Source organism: Acinonyx jubatus, chromosome A2 (assembly GCF_027475565.1).
Source record: "Acinonyx jubatus isolate Ajub_Pintada_27869175 chromosome A2, VMU_Ajub_asm_v1.0, whole genome shotgun sequence".
Taxonomy (NCBI): domain Eukaryota; kingdom Metazoa; phylum Chordata; class Mammalia; order Carnivora; family Felidae; genus Acinonyx; species Acinonyx jubatus.
The window spans coordinates 60,407,599-60,423,741 of NC_069383.1; the positions used below are offsets into that span (position 1 = coordinate 60,407,599).

The 16,143-nt window shown below is 38.9% G+C and overlaps 1 protein-coding gene across 1 annotated transcript in view; it reads left to right on the forward strand.

Annotated features, from left to right (window-relative positions):
• Window positions 1–556: 556 nt before the first annotated feature.
• The window catches only part of DGKB (diacylglycerol kinase beta), a 788,048-nt gene continuing 772,461 nt past the window's right edge, over window positions 557–16,143 (forward strand). Inside the window, exon 1 of the mRNA XM_053218395.1 lies at window positions 557–683. The gene's annotated coding sequence lies outside the window, so the exon portion shown is untranslated. The remainder of the gene's footprint in view (window positions 684–16,143) is intronic.

Genomic DNA, 16,143 nt, shown 5'->3' on the forward strand with positions numbered 1-16,143 from the left:
TGCTTTGTTCTATTTTGTTATTGCATTTGTATGGTTTGGTTTTGAAGGGAAAATATTTATTCATTACAAGTTTTCACAAACTCAGCGTCAAATACAGTTCTATATCAGAAACCAACTGCCCCAGTGGTCCAGCAGCCCTTTATTAATAAGACGTCCAGTAGCGTTCTTATCCCAAATGCTGTGTTTCTCTCTCTGCCAGACAGACCTAACACTTCCTAATCCTGCAATGATTGTATAGCAGTCACAACACTTACTATGGCACCAAACCATTGCAAAGCCTTGTGCTTTAGGCTTGGAATGACTGAGTATTGGTGGCATAGCTGAAAATACTGTGACAATTTTTAAGGGGCAGCTTAGCTGTTGTCACAGTGAAGATGTCCCTTGTCACACAAGATGGCCCACCAGTGCTGTCAGTCTCACAGGTCTTAGGTCATAAACTCACCTGCTTCAGAATTCCATGATTTGGCTTGATGGGAGGAACAGCAGAGCTGAGCTTAGCCAGGGAGCAAGAATCTTCCTGCCCAGAGCTGACTTGTGCTCCTCCTCTGTTTGCCATGGCCTACTTCATCCTGCCATCCAAGTTTGTCATCTGTTTGAGAGACTGGTCTCCAAGATGAAAGACCTCCCCACTGTGAGGAGTCCATCAAGCAGACTTACAGCACCCTATCCACTTACATCTAGAGGTAAGTGAGGCCATGACCATAGGCCAGGGGTTTATATTTGTTGCGTCATCCTGAAATTGAACTCTTTGTCTAAGACGAACTAGCCTGTTCTGTGAATCTTCCTTGTTGCTGTTTTTGTTTGTTTGTTTTTGTTTGTTTTATCTGTTTTGTTTTGTTTTTTGGTGCTGAAATCCAGGGTTGGTTGTTTTAATTAAATAGAAGAAGCTGTACCACATGCTTCTTCATATTTCATTTCACACGGGTCTTTTGTAAATCATGCCCACAGCCCATTCAGCCTGGGTAAGGTGTAGAAGACTTTATGAAAATAGGGAATTCATCTGGGTTGTTGAACTGTGAGCTCAAAAAGAAAGGACTAGGACATGTGGGCTCTTTCTCTTCCAAGGCAAGATAATCTAAGAAAAGCGAGCAGAGATTGGCAGTATCTTTACAAGAAGTAGAGTGCGTCTCATACCATGATTGAATGCTTATGAGTGATAGAACCTCACAGTCTCATCTTGTGGCTTCCCTTGGAGTAGAGCACAAGACAGTGCTTAAATGAGTCTCTTGCAGGATGGAGACATTTATGTACCTAAAGGCTTAAGCCTGTGTATTGCCATCAGTTTTCTGTGGGTGGGAGTATGGCTAGAAAGGTCCACAACTGCAAAGAGACCTAAGGTGTTGAAGTGGCTCGCATCCCGCCATTGGATATGCAAGGATTCACGGGGCTGATAGATGCAGAATACAGTAGCCCAGCTTAAGTCTTCCTTTGTGTGCCCCACAAAACAGGAAAGCCTGCCAAGAAGAGTCCCCACAGCTTAACACCCACATTACAGTACTATGCATTGTGGAGATCTTCACCAACCCACTGGAAAAATTCACTCATATGCCCTAGGAGAGTGAGTCATAGTGATTGAAAAGGAAATAGACGTGACTTAGAGTTTATGAGATTTGCATAATGCATCATCAGGGGGCAGGGAAGCTTGATCCAAAAAGAATGTTTAAGAGGAATAGCTGGTGTAAAAGAAAGGGGCTTCCAGAACATGCTTCTGTCGAATTTAGTTCACTCAATACCCCAGTTACTGCACAAGTGTAGGACAGTGCAGCTAGAGCTTGGGACCCGACCTCCCCTATTGCTGTCAAGTTGTCTTCCTATGACAGTATATCAAGGTCTAATATCTATAGAAATCTAACATTACAATTTAGTCTCCAGTGTCTTGTTTGCAGTGAATATGCCTTTATGATACATTATACAGTGCACTGATGTTAGTGGTCATCTACCAGTTAGTGAATTGACAAATTCTCTACAAAATTTTCCTGCCTTAAAACATCAGATAAACTTTAGATTTCCTAGATGAGTGTTTTTCAATTTTTTCTCTTAATTTTTGGTTTGCCTAACTTGCCACACTTTGTTCTTGCTTGGAAGTTTTTTTCCCTTTTTTCATGTAATAGTCAAGTGGGAGAGAGACTTGAGAAGATAATACATTAAAAGATACACTTCCAGGAGCAAATTTAGGGTATTTTTGATAACCTAGGAACTATATTTTTGTGGTCTTTAGGGTTTATGATTTCAATTAAAGGAAAAGAGGGGAAATATGGAGAGCATTACTTTGTCTAAATGGTTTCTTGAAAAGTTCAGTCTCTTGAATGTCAACCAATAAAGATTGTCAATTTAAATAACTAAGTCCTTTGTAGGAAATAGATGAAGAATAATAATGGGAAAGGAAAGACCTACCTTCAGTCATTAAATGGCCTAAAGACATTTAGAAGATAATTAAATAAAAGCATCTCCTGAACTCAAGACAAATTGAAACACTCAGCAAAGATGTTACACAAAATTGTCTTTGAAGTGAGAAAGCTCTCTTTGTCCTGTACCACTTGGAAATTGCTAAGAACCAGCATTTCTCAATTTTTCATTTCATACTTTAGATTTTATTTAAAAAAATAATAATCCAAGGCATTTAAGTTGAAATATGTCAGGTTTAATGCTGGATGTCTCTTTCTATTCTAATTAAATATCACACAAATATATATGTCCATCAAAAATGTTTTAAGTTTACAATAGATGTGTCTTAGAGGGCAGTAAAGGTATGTTCTTTGCACTGTTACAAAATAAAGAGTTCAGTAACAGAGTCACAGAGTTTCAGATCTGGTTGAGGTCTTAGGACTCATCTAGATGACTTCCCTCATGGTTGGATTCAGTTTTCCAAGGTTTCTCATCTAATCAGGGACAGAGTTTGAATTAGTTGCCATTTCTTCTGTCTCCTGTCCAGTGCACCCATCCTCTCTGAATAGCATTTGTAATTTTTTTTCTTGGTTCCAGTTAACACACACATTCAACCCCTTCCCATCCTCAGCTTCCCCACCTCCCCACCCAATGATACAAGATGGACTTTGGGACAAATTTTATTTTTATATTTCTTATGTTCAAAATCCAAAATCATGTTGTTTGTGAAGTGCCTTTCCCCCTCCATTTTTGTCTACTTATTTTTTCTATTTGAAGCCTTGATTCCTTAATTTTTCACGCATTTGAGCCTCTTTGAACAGAGTACTGTGGGTAGGAGTTAGGGGTCAGTTTTAGGAGAATTGGGACAATCTGTATGAAGATGACAAACCAGAAATTTAGACAGTTTGACCCATTTTCTAATCACTCAACATGCTTACAGGATTTTGTTGTATTTTATGTCAAATTATATACTCATACCAGTATGGAAACAAGATAATTCTGAACCAGTTTCCCTAATGTTTCTGCATGAGATAAAAGAGGCTACAGTGTATTAACAGTAGATTGAAAATGCAATGATGAAAAAAAAAAAGGCATCTGTTTCTTTCAACCAATAGTGTAAGATAGTACTTCTCAAAATTGGAGAACGGTTAGAAAAGAAGATTCTGGAACCTGACTCTAGATCTCCTGAAGCGGAAACTCTCGTACTGAGGACCAGCAATGCTTAAACAGATCCCTCAAGTGTGTCTGATGCTCACTACACTTTGAAGTCTATGGGGCAATCTCCCAACCCAGAGAGATGTAGGTGTGTGCCGTTAAGAAGGGGTACCTCTGCTCCACCTCGTCATGCAGAGACCCAAACTGACTGTATCTCTTCCATTCTCAACATACCCACATGAAAAGGCTGAGTGCACAGAGCAGTATATTGCGAAGTTCCATAGGACAGTTATTTTGCTTCTTAACGTAATTTTTGAGGGAATTTCAGCACACTGTCATAGGCAACTGCAAGGGAGGCTGAGAAGTGTAAAATAGCTGATACATAAGTGTAATGTAGCTCATAATATTCCCAGTTACTACAAGAGAGGGGCGAAAGGGGTTTTGGTAGACATCTGACAGTCTCTGAAACAATTACATAATTATATTTGGACAAACAGGTTTACTGATGATGTGTTTGGTCTCTCCTTTTCCTTACATTCCTATTGATTGTTGCCTTCAGTCAGACACTTTAATTCTAGCATTACACAAGAGGAGTGCATCTTGGAAGCTGAATAAGAGGGTAATTCAAGAGAGACAAAACAGTTTACAGTGTCACATGCTGCTGAGAAATCAATGAAATGAGCACTAAAAATGTCCCCTAGATTTGGCAAAGTGGAGGCCATTGATCACCTTAGGAAGGATTATTCCATAAAATAATGGTACATAAGCTGTGTTGGCATAGAGTACATTAGTAAATGCATAGGAGGTGAGAAAATGAAGACTGCAAAATATAAATAACTATTTTAAGAAAGACTGACTATGGAGTGATGGAGAGATAGGGCTGTAAGTAAAGCCTGATATAGGATGGAGTCCTAGGAATGATTACTTATTGGTAGAAAAGATCGAGTTGAGGAGGTGTGGTTGAATACTCGGGTAAGGGGAGTTGGATAACATGCCTGAGACAGTCTAATGGGGTCCAAAATCACAGATAGATGGGAGAAGTGACCTTTTTTTTTAAAAAAAAAATAATGTTAATTTATTTTTGAGAGAAAGAGACAGAGTGTGAACTGGGGAAGGGGCAGAGAGAGGGAGACACAGAATCCGAAGCAGGCTCCAGGCTCTGAGCTGTCAGCACAGAGCTCGACGCAGGGCTCAAACTCACAAGCCGCAAGATCATGACCTGAGCCTGAGCCGAAGTCAGATGCTTAACCAACTGAGCCACCCAGGAGCCCCAGGAGGCATGACCTTTGATAGAAAAAGAAAGAAAGAGAAAAGAAATCTACTTTGAACGTTACAAAAAAAGAAAGAGATGTATAGGGAAAGGGGGGAAAATTGAGGTAATCACTGGGGAAATTGAGAGAGAAGTTTCTAAAGTAACATAGATGGATTACTGAGCAGTATTAGAGACCTATTTGAAGTCACTTTGCACAAATGTACATAAAATCGTAATAACATGTTAATGTTACATTGATTTGCTATATAATTTGAATGCTAACCAGCCCTAAAAATTACATTAATTAGTTTCTCTGTTATTTTTTTTTCCTTTTTAAAAACTTTTAAAAACTGGCCAAGGGTAGAAAAACTATGATATTTTATTTCTGCCTAATCCTGTTTAACTAATCTGTATTGGGAATTCCCTAGTCAGTAGGTTTATTACAAATATAGCACTTTGTGAAATTCAGTAATTCTCTCAAGGCTTCACAATAAACACTTACATAAGAGGTTTTTAAAAGTTGCCATCATTTCTCTATATTTTGTGGAAATTTTAGAAAATTCTGAACAGAAACTTACCAAATGAACCAGTGCAATGCTTCCTGCTTATAAAAAATTAATTAAGAAAACTGAGTGCCTAGTTTCACATTCATTTCCTGTGTCCAGAAAACGGGAGTGGGGGGGGGAAATGGGCATTTCTTAATCATTAAATATATTTTTACAGGAAGTCTCTAGGTGTCTGTAAGTTGAAGTGACCCGGGTGTGTATCCAATGCCATGCTCTCACCCTTGTGGTCTATTTTGAGGCATCTGAGAGTACTGTGAACATTACTAAAACCTACCCTGTTGCTCTGAAAAGTTAACATCTTTTATTAGTATCTTACCCTCTGCGCTATTTTGAACCACGCTAATTGCTCCAAGTACCAAACAATGAGGGATAGCCCCTATACTAATTATTCAAATTAGCCAATCCTCAGGGAGGCTGCAAAATCTAACTAACCCACCCTGATAGCCATAGCACCCCTACATAGCTGCCCCCTACAACTCTGGTTTGCTTTTATCTATCCCTGGGTGCTCTGATGGGCCCCATCTGGCAGCTATCTTTACTTAGTAGATGTAACAACAACAATAACAACAACAACAACAACAATCAGCCTTGTATCTACAGGAGTGTCAGTATCTTGTATCCTACCATTAAAAGAATTCTTCAAATCTTAAAAAAAAAAACAAAAAAACAAAAAAACATTTGTTACTTTAGCGATAAACACTGACTTTTGTATAACTTCTTGGGAGACTGCTCTTGACTTACTAACTGGTTCCAGACCACAGAGGAAGAGACATTTGGTGTGGAATTGAAGCTTGTGCTTTTTGTCTTGTGGCCTGCTGCTCTGTCTGCTAGTAGATGCCAAGTCTCAGAATATTCAAAATGAGCCATGCTAATTGGCTCACCTCTGGGGGCTCACCTCTGTGGACACACCTTATACATAGAAGTGATAGGCCACCAGCTCTGCTTTCTTGGGTCTTTGTTCTAGTGTGCTTCCAGTCACCCTGTGTTTGGCAGAAGCCTATTCCAGGGGTCTGTCACTTCTTTGACATTGTGTTTTTTTCATTATTCTTTGGGGCAGAACTCTCATTTGTCTATGTGTTTGATCAACTCCTGTGCGGAAAATGTTGGTTGGCTCCCCCACAGTAGAGAAACAGCACCTGGGTCTCCCATTGCTGTTGCTTAGGTGGGAGTAACAGCTAACTGTTTTCTTTGCTGCTGCATACCTTGTTGCTGTCACCAGGGAACTTTATACTTTCTAGATGTTCAGGGGCCTCGTAGGCTGCATCCTTGGAGACCAGCCACACAATGTATAATCCAAAGGAGGCCTCTCAGGCAAGGAAACTAATATCTCATCCCAACAACCGCCTTTGGAATACCTGCCAATTACCCTACTAAGTATTACAAGAACCCTAGCCAATATGCCTGGACCTTTGTAAGTGCCCCAACATAACATACAAAGGCACTGGTACTTCTGAGTGTTGCTTACTGCCCTGTCCCAAGGAGAGGCTGCTCTAGCTCTCAAGTACAAACTCCACTCCTTTAGAGGTGGCCTGGGAAGGCTGGTGCAAGAGCCACCTGCCTACGAGGCAGGCCACTGGTCCCTTTTCCCTTTTCCCCATAACCACCTAGAAGTTCCACACTGAGTTATCACACAGAGACTGAAACTAAAATAACAACATTAGGTGGCCAGAAGCCCCAAAACAGGTAGAAAATAATGGAATACAAGAGAAAGAAATAAATGCAGATATAAGAAAAAAAATTAAAGTAAACTCTATGTATGTGTAACTAAATTCCAGCAAAGGTCCAGAATTTGACCCAATTGGGAATCCAAAATTTACTGAAACAATGTTTGTAGCAACAAGATTTAAAAGATGCCGATTGCCTTTTTTGCCTCAATAACACAGTCTCTAAATTAACTTTGACAACTGCTAAAATGTACCAATTGACAAAGCTTCAAGACTTAATCATAGTGGGTCTCAAATTTCAGTTTTACCAGAAATCTCATTAAATTTAAACATAGAACCCCCTATAACCTTAGAAGAGTAACTAAATATAAAATAGAGGAAAAAATAGGTATTCCTCACTTGAGCTATAGCCTTGCCTAAATTTCTCATGGCCATAATATCCATTGTCCTAAAATATTCCATATTGGACATAAACACTAGGAAACCATGAGCAATTATTTGAAACTGAGTAAAGACTTTGGTACTTACAAATTGGCTTGACAAAAATGAACTCCATTGACCTCCCAGTTAAAATAGTTAAGATGGCCCAACGTAAGTAAAACAGCACCTTTAAGAAGTCACTGATTATATAAGACATAATTAATAAAGGAGTGATTATGCTCATTCCTTCTCCATAAAAGTCAAATTTTGCCTGTTCTTAAATTTTCAAAAATTAAAGAAAGAAAAAAGAATAGCACCTCACAGTGGATTATTGCATCTTTAATGCTGTGGTTCAATCTGCTAAGGTCCCCATACCCAATATCCAATATTATTAAAATTGCTGACCTCACGCAATCACCAGCCAATAAATATTTTGATAGCAGAGATTTAGCTAATATGCTGTCTTTAGTGTCTATTTCAACAGTTTCTTAGTGGCAGTTTCCTTCACCTCTTTTTTTTTCCTTTTGGAGAGAGAGAGAGAAAGAGGGTGAAAATGAGCGAGGAGAGAGAGAGAGAGAGAGAGAGAGAGAGAGAGAGAGAGAAGAAGCGGGCTCACCTACAGCGGTGCTCATGTTTTTACCTGAAGCAGGGCTTGTGCTCACCCAGTGAGGAGTTTGCCTTCACCTCTGTGGGAAGCAAGACATCTTTTCCAGGCCACTCTCCAGAGTAACTCAACAGCTTTGCCATTATATAAAATGTTTACAGACTATATCTTAACTGCATCCACCGTTCTCCATCAGCACGAGTATGACATTACAGTGATGATATCCTCCTCCAAGGAGTTTTATTTAACACACTTATTTTTTTAAAGATACTTTTTTTAGAAGATTTTTTTTTCTAATTTTTAGGTAATTGCTACACCCACATGGGGCTCAAACTTACAACTCTGAGATCAAGAGTAGCGTGCTCCACCAACTGAGCCAACCAGGCACCTCAACACCCTTATTAAGGACATAAAAGTCCAACGTGTTTTAGTTTAGTCCTTTTTTACATTGTGGAAGCAACGTATTCCTCATTTAGAGATTCTACTTAATCTTTCTGATGCTGCTACTTACAAATTAACCTACCTTAACTGGGATCCTCTCCAGCAAAAGGCTCTAAAATCTGCCCAAATTAAAATCAATAGGCCCCACAGGGGGCAACTCCATAAAATGCAACTGGGTGACATATGGGGTTGAACCAGAATCGTTCACTCTGGAAGAAGCCGTTACTGCCTGCACCTGGTCACCTCAAGTGGCGACACACATGGTTGTTTTCCTGTCCCTGCATGGGGACACCCAGGCCACTGTCTCTGACGTGGTGCCCTGTTTGATTATCACAGATGCATTCAACTGCAAATGCCATTCACTGAGATAGGAAATAGCCCAACTCAGTCCTGTCACAGATACCTTCACTCAGTCCTTTACTCCCATGCCCCACCCCCCCCCCCCAGGAGGCTTTTCTCACTTGACCAGACTGCAGAGCTGAATACAAGGCCTAAAAGCTAGATATGCACCTGTGCAAGGTCATAGACAAGTTCATTTGTGACAATGAAGAGTGGCCAAGCCTTCATCAGGGACTACCATCTTTGTTGCCTCATCCTGATCTACATGGGGAAAAGGTCATTTATTTTTGTATCTAGTGGCTGTGATTAAGATTTAACACAAAATCAATTTAACACAAAGAAACATTTTGAATGCAAACACGAAAATCAGCAAAACAATATGAATGCCACTTTGAAAAGAAGGCCTTTAACAAACATCAGCAGCTGAAAATCCATCAGTGATGATAGAAAAATGAATCTGACGCAATAGAATTCAAGTGAAACCATGAAAGATGTGTAAAGCACTCTGCTTCACCCCGTAGTCTAGAAGGACATGGGATGGTTCACAAGGCTGCATGCATCAAAAGGGATGTTCCACTGTGGCAAAACATGTGAGACAAATCTACGAAAAAGGAGCCAACATGGAAGTAATGTGGAAAACATTCAAACCCAAGGATGAAGGTAAGCAACATACAGAAATTCATGCCCCAGAAAGAGAATTGTGTCAACACCCAAGGAAAGACTGCGGTAGAAGTTGTGCTTAGTCTCCAGATCCATGTTTTCTTTTTTTGTGAGGAAAAACACCTGTTTAAGTGTGAATTTGATGGCTATTGCAAAAGATTCGCAATGAAACACTGTCTCATGAGACATGCTGTTGTGTATGATCGTGACAAGAAGAAAATGAAGATCAAAATAAGAACATTTCATGAAGAATCCAGTGAATATATCCCTTCTGAAAGAAAACACCAACAAAGCTTATCTTAGCCTACAAAATGAAGACACTGAATGGTATTGATCTCAATAGTTGCAATACTTACTCTCAGCTAAATATTAGATCATATTGTTCAGAGAATGACAAACTGATGGAGCTCAGTTATTTTCTCTCAGAAGCCCATTTCTCTTCATTGAAATACTGATTTAGAAAAATCAAAAAATTGCTGAGACTCTCCTTAGTGTCCCGAGACTCCTTCACTATAGAGGCTTATCAGCCTCTTCTCAGGCCTCCCTAGTATCAGAACATCTATGACAGCCATAGGTTGCTATTGGGCTTTAGATGGTAGCATCTAACCTTGGCTCTGTGCTCTAGACCATTAGAGCAAAAATTGCCATCCACTTCCTGGCCCTTCCTAAAAATAATGGCTCTCAGAGATCTCTGAACCTATGACTCTCTACACCTAGTTGCCCATTATCCCTGGGTCATAAATGCATCAAGCCACACCTTGATACAGAACAGAGCCAAACCTGGGCCTTATGGCACATTATACCTAGAAGAGCATGTGATCTCTCCTGTCCTCAGTACCTTGTCAGATCTAGGATGCCGGATAAGATTATCATTCTCCCAGACACCTTAACCACTTGGCATTCCCTTGGGATCAAATGAATGAATGACAGTGGGAGTTCATACACTATATGGATGGCATTGCTACTACCAAAGGGATGGAGCTCAGTTGTATGGTGTTGCTTTGTATCCCCTAACTAGTGTGTCCCTGATAAAGTACCCTGCTCAAAAGTCAGCAAATTTGCCAAACTTCAGACAGTCATCTTGCCTCTGGATGTCCTGGTCAGCAAAATATCTCTACTATACATTTTTTAAAGAAATTCTTGAGTCTTTGCCTAAGAGTTTTACCCTCTGTTCAGAGTAAAGAACTCTGTGAGCCTGTAGTCTCACACATACCCAAAATATAAATCAAGGTCACATGTATTTCTACATATTCTGAAGCCAAATGCCTCGTCAAAACACTTCTCATCCCCTTTGGAGTTTCAGACACTTCTCAGAAAACAGTATAGGCCTACCTCTTTTTGTTGTGCTTTGCTTTATTGCACTTTGCATATATTGCATTTATTTGTTATTTGAAGATTCGTGGCAACCCTGTGTCAAGCAGGTCTATGAGCACTATTTTTCCAGCAGCATTTGCTTACTTCATGTCTCTGTCATGTTTTGGTAATTCTCACAATATTTGAAACTTTTGCATTATTATTATTGTTATGGTGATCTTGATATTAGTATTAAAATTGTTTGGGGGCACCACAACCCCCCTCCCCAGGTAAGGTGGCAAATTTAGTTACCAAATGTGTGTCTTCTGAATGTTCCACTGCCTTGCCATTCCCCCATCTCTCTCCCTCTGTGGCCTCCCATTCCTTGAGACATGATATTGAAGTTAGGCCAATTAATAACCCTATAAGCACGTCTAAGTGTTGAAGTGAAAGGAAGAGTCAATCGATATGGCAAACTTAATTGTTGTCTTACTTTAAGAAATTGCCACAGCCATCCCAGCCTTTAGCAACCACCACCCCGATCAGTCAAAAGCCATCAATACCCAGTCAAGACCCTCCTCCAGCACAAAGATTACAACTTGCTGAAAGTTCAGATGAGATTTATCCTCTTTTAGCAATTAAGTATTTTTTAAATTGAATTTTAGTTAACCTACAGTTCAATATTGGTTTCAGGAGTAGAATTGAGTGATTTATAATTTACACCTCCCTCCATAAACCCTCAGTTTGTTTTCTATCATTAAGAGTCTCTTGTGGTTTGTTTCCCTCTCTTCTGTTTCTCCCCCTTTCCCATATATTCATCTGTTTTGTTTCTTAATCTCCACATATGAGTGAAATTTATGGTATTTGTCTTTCTCTGGTTGACTTGTTTCACTTAGCATAATACATTCTAGCTCTATCCATGCTGTTGCAAATGGCAAGATTTCATTCTTTTTGATGGCTGTGTAATATCCCACTGTCTATATCCCACATCTTTTTTATCCATTCATCAGTTGGTAGACATTTGGACTCTCTCCATAGTTTGGCTATTGTTGATAATGTTGCTTTAAATATTGTGGTGCATGCACCCCTTCAAATCTGTATCTTTTTTAATACTTTGCATAAAAATCCAATAGTATAATTGCTGGATCATAGAGTAGTTCTGTTTTTAGTTTCTTGATGAACTTCCATACTGTTCTCCAGAGTGGCTGCACCACTTTGCATTCCTACCAGCAGTGCAAGAGGGTTCCCCTCTCTCCATGTCCTCGCCAACATCCGTTGTTTCTTGTGTCGTTAATTTTAGCCATTCTGATTGGTGTGAGGTGATATTGCATTATGGTTTTCCCTATACACCATTAGCCATCTGGATGTCTTCTTTGGAAAAATGTCTATTCATGTCTTCTGCCCATTTCTTAACTGGATTATTTGTGTTTTTTTGTTTGTTTGTTTGTTTGTTTGTTTGTTTTGAGTTTGATAAGTTCTTTATAGATTTTGAATACTAACCCTTTATCCAATATGTTGTTTGCAAATATTTTCTCCCATTCGGTAGGCTACCTTTTAGTTTTGTTGATTGTTTCCTTCGCTGCACAGAAGCTTTTTATCTTGATGAAGTCCCAACGGTTCATGTTTCTTTTTCTCCTTGGCCTTTGGCAACATGTATCATAAGAAGTTGCTCTGGCCGAGGTCAAAGAGGTTGCTGCCTGTGTTCTCCTCTCAGCTTCTGATGGTTTCTTGTCTCACATTTAGGTCTTTCATCCATTTTTAAATTTATTTTTGTGTATGGTATAAGAAAGTGGGCCAGTTTCATTCTTCTGCATTTTGCTCTCTAGTTTTGCCAACACCATTTGTTGAAGACACCGTCCTTTTTCCATTGGATAGTCTTTCCTGCTTTGTCAAAGATTAGTTGGCCATATATTTGTGGAAACGATAAAATATTGTTTAATTAAAATATATTCAGTGTATTTACACATAATGCTATTCCGCACTTAACAGAATTTGGTAGAGTATAAACATAACTTTTATATGCACTAGGAAACCAGACATTCATTTGACCTTGTTTTTATTGTGGTACTTTATTGCTGTGGTCTAGAACCAAACTTTCAGTATCTCCAAGGAATGACTATATTGGGCGCTTAAACCCATCTAATAAAACATTTCTCCAGTAGATCCCAGAGGCCTAATGGGCTCCTCAAAAAACTCTCCTTTGAGTTACACAATAAGCTACTAAATGGTGTCTGTCTTACCCCAGGCATTAGTCTGTCTCAACTCAATTCATACCACACACCAATTAAAACAATTAAAACAAAAATAAAAACAAAACAAACAAAAACAAACAAAACCTTCCTAAAGATCTTTCCCGTATTTAAAGGGGGAATATACCTGGCCTACGTGTATATAAACACACCTTAATGGTGTCTTCTTCTATTATTTTTTTATTCAGATTTTTAATTCTGCCACCATCCCATATTGCTGGAGGCCAGATCTGGGGTACATACTCTCCTGGAACCTGTTAACCATAGGTTGTCCCATGGGCCAGGATTCTGTCCATCTGATACAGGATTCATTTGAGCCTAAATTTCTACCACCTTAAAAATCTATGTCAATATGCAGGTTATAAGGGATGTATACTTAATTCCTACAATACTTCTTATTCCCTCCAGAAAATTAAAATTACTCTTTCAGAGCCTTTCCAACAGATAGTGCACACTAACACAAAGGAGATAGAAAACTAGACTTCATAAATAAGATAAAAATAACACTCAGAGATAATAAAATCAACACCATATCCCATAACGATAAAACAATACCTCATTGGTAATAATCAAGCCAGAGGAAAATCAACATCAGACAACAAAGATCTGTCAAGTGCAGCTATACACCATTCTGTTGACTGTTGGTTTCATTGCTATCGGTCTGGAGGCTTTCATTGGTTTGCAATCCAAAGGCTCAAACCCTCCAAGTAAACCACTGTTTCCTGGGTTGTCCATCACCAACCAAACCAAAAACTGAGTGAAAGCATCCATAGCAATTGGCTAAACTGGGGACCTGCCTACAGGAATAATGCTGGAGCTCCAAACACATCCATAGATATTTTAATTGACAAACATGACATCCTATTAACTCCATGTGCCCAAATCTGGTCATATGATTTAAAACCTATCTGCAGTAGAATCTCCCTCATTACCCATGTAGACCAAACCTTGAACACTTGGGAGCCTTTAGATTTGACCACCCTTAGAGATTTAATTGTGCCAGTCAGTTTCTGGTACATTAGTCCAGTCATGGCCATATCCTTGATACAAGCATCATCTTTGCTAGCTGTGTACCCACAGAGCCTTGAATTAAAAGATACTTATAATTCAAGCTTTCAAGCCCAGCATTGCCTTCATTTTCAGATTTTACAGAGACTTAGCCTTGCTATAATACCATAAATCCACAAAAACAAAGCCCCCATCAACTCAAGTGCTCATCCACTTAAAAAGGATACTCCAGTACCATATCCAAACCATATTGCCCTAGCCAGAAGCTTGCTCTTAGAGAAGACATCACTTCACATAACTTTGCATGGGACAAAGACCTCACCATTGGAAATGACTTTGCGTTCTGTGCCAGAGACAACTTCTCCCCAGACACTGAGACTACCATACCAGCAAAACCCATGGGTTGCCTCTGTTATCCCCTGAGATGATGATAAATTGAACATGGGACACTTATTACTTTTTAAATTATTATTAGAAATTATATTATGTTTCCAGAGCTTGCTGTTTGCTTTGTCCATGTTTATGTCCCTTGTGCTCTATCTATACTTGTACACCTGAAGGTAAATTTTATAGAGGTCCCTACTATCTGTGCCATTGTAAAGATTAATTCAGATTATTGATTCTCCCAGTAGGTAACTGCCTCACCCTTTGATTGGACCTCCTATTCCCCTCCAGAGCCTTCTCCTACTTCCCCCCTCCCTCCAGTCTGTCGCCACAACCTCCCACTCACCACAGCCACCCCTTTATCCTAGTTACAAACAAATACTATTAACCTTTACACATACTTTACTGAACTATCAGCTTATAACCTCCAACAACAAAACTGCTGTACCTACCATCTTGACTCAAGAAATACACCAAGATATTATTATTATAAAAATATATAATTCATACTTTAACAAACTTTACAATTCCACCATGATATTGTTAGAGACCCAAAAATTTCAGATCTAGGAAGATATATTATCTATTTTTTTAACATGATATGACTTATTTTTATTTGCTTTGGGGCAATTATAAGAAAACTATGTACAAGCAGTACCCCCTCATTATGCAGTTATGACAAACAGCAGTGTCTCCAGATATTGGCAAAATCTCCTAGCCTGCATTTGGGAAGCCCTGGTCTATCATAATTTCTCAATTGGGATTACAAAGGGACTGATAATGACTAAACCTAAATGATACAATGCAAAATGTACATTTTATTGAACAGTATAAATATGGCCATATATATGTTTCTATAGATGTAAATATAACATATAAACATGCTACTGACTGTATTCATCCAATACTGCTTTTGGTCTCCAATCCCACACTTAATAAATTTGAGATGGTATGGCATAAAGTAAATATTCAGAACTTCAAATGTCAAGTCAGGGACTTGTGAAATTTTCTTAAATGGAAATAAAATCCTTTATTAACAATGAATCAAAATTAGCTCTATGAAAGCTATATTTGGGGAGGAAAAAATTCCCCTTCTACTTTGTAGGTTCTTTAGCTGGTCTAATAATCAAATTAACATAAAATAGGTTAGTATCAGAAAAACAAATTCTATTATGTACGTGCAGGTGCATCATAAGGATGAAGACCCAAAGATGAGCTGAGCAATTGAGGATTATATGCCATCTTGAGCTAAAGGATGGGAAAGGCGCCTGAGGCTTCCAAGGGGAGGAGGGCAATTAGCACACATGACAAAGCAGCAGTTTTGGGAGACTTATTCTCACCCTGTCTTAATTAATAGAGCCCTGAATAAGCACATAATTTTTAATCAACTGAAAGATAGTTCTTTCATTGCAGACAGATCATTACATTTGACCACATCTAAGTCACCATTGTTGTAGTAAAATTACAGGGTGACAAAGTAGCAATGCTACTTTTCAGAGTAACTAATGAGAATGATCACTGAAACAAATCTCTAACTGAAAAGTAATCCAGTTGTGATTTTCATAGTTTATCTTCCACAAACTGGTAGATTTTACACAAATCAGGTGAGTTCTGCTTTGCCCAGAGAGGCTTTATTTTAATTAGAATTAATTACTTTTAGATAAGGAATTTATCACTGGTCAGATTCACACCTTCATAAAAGGCATTAAAGTCTTCTCAAAAT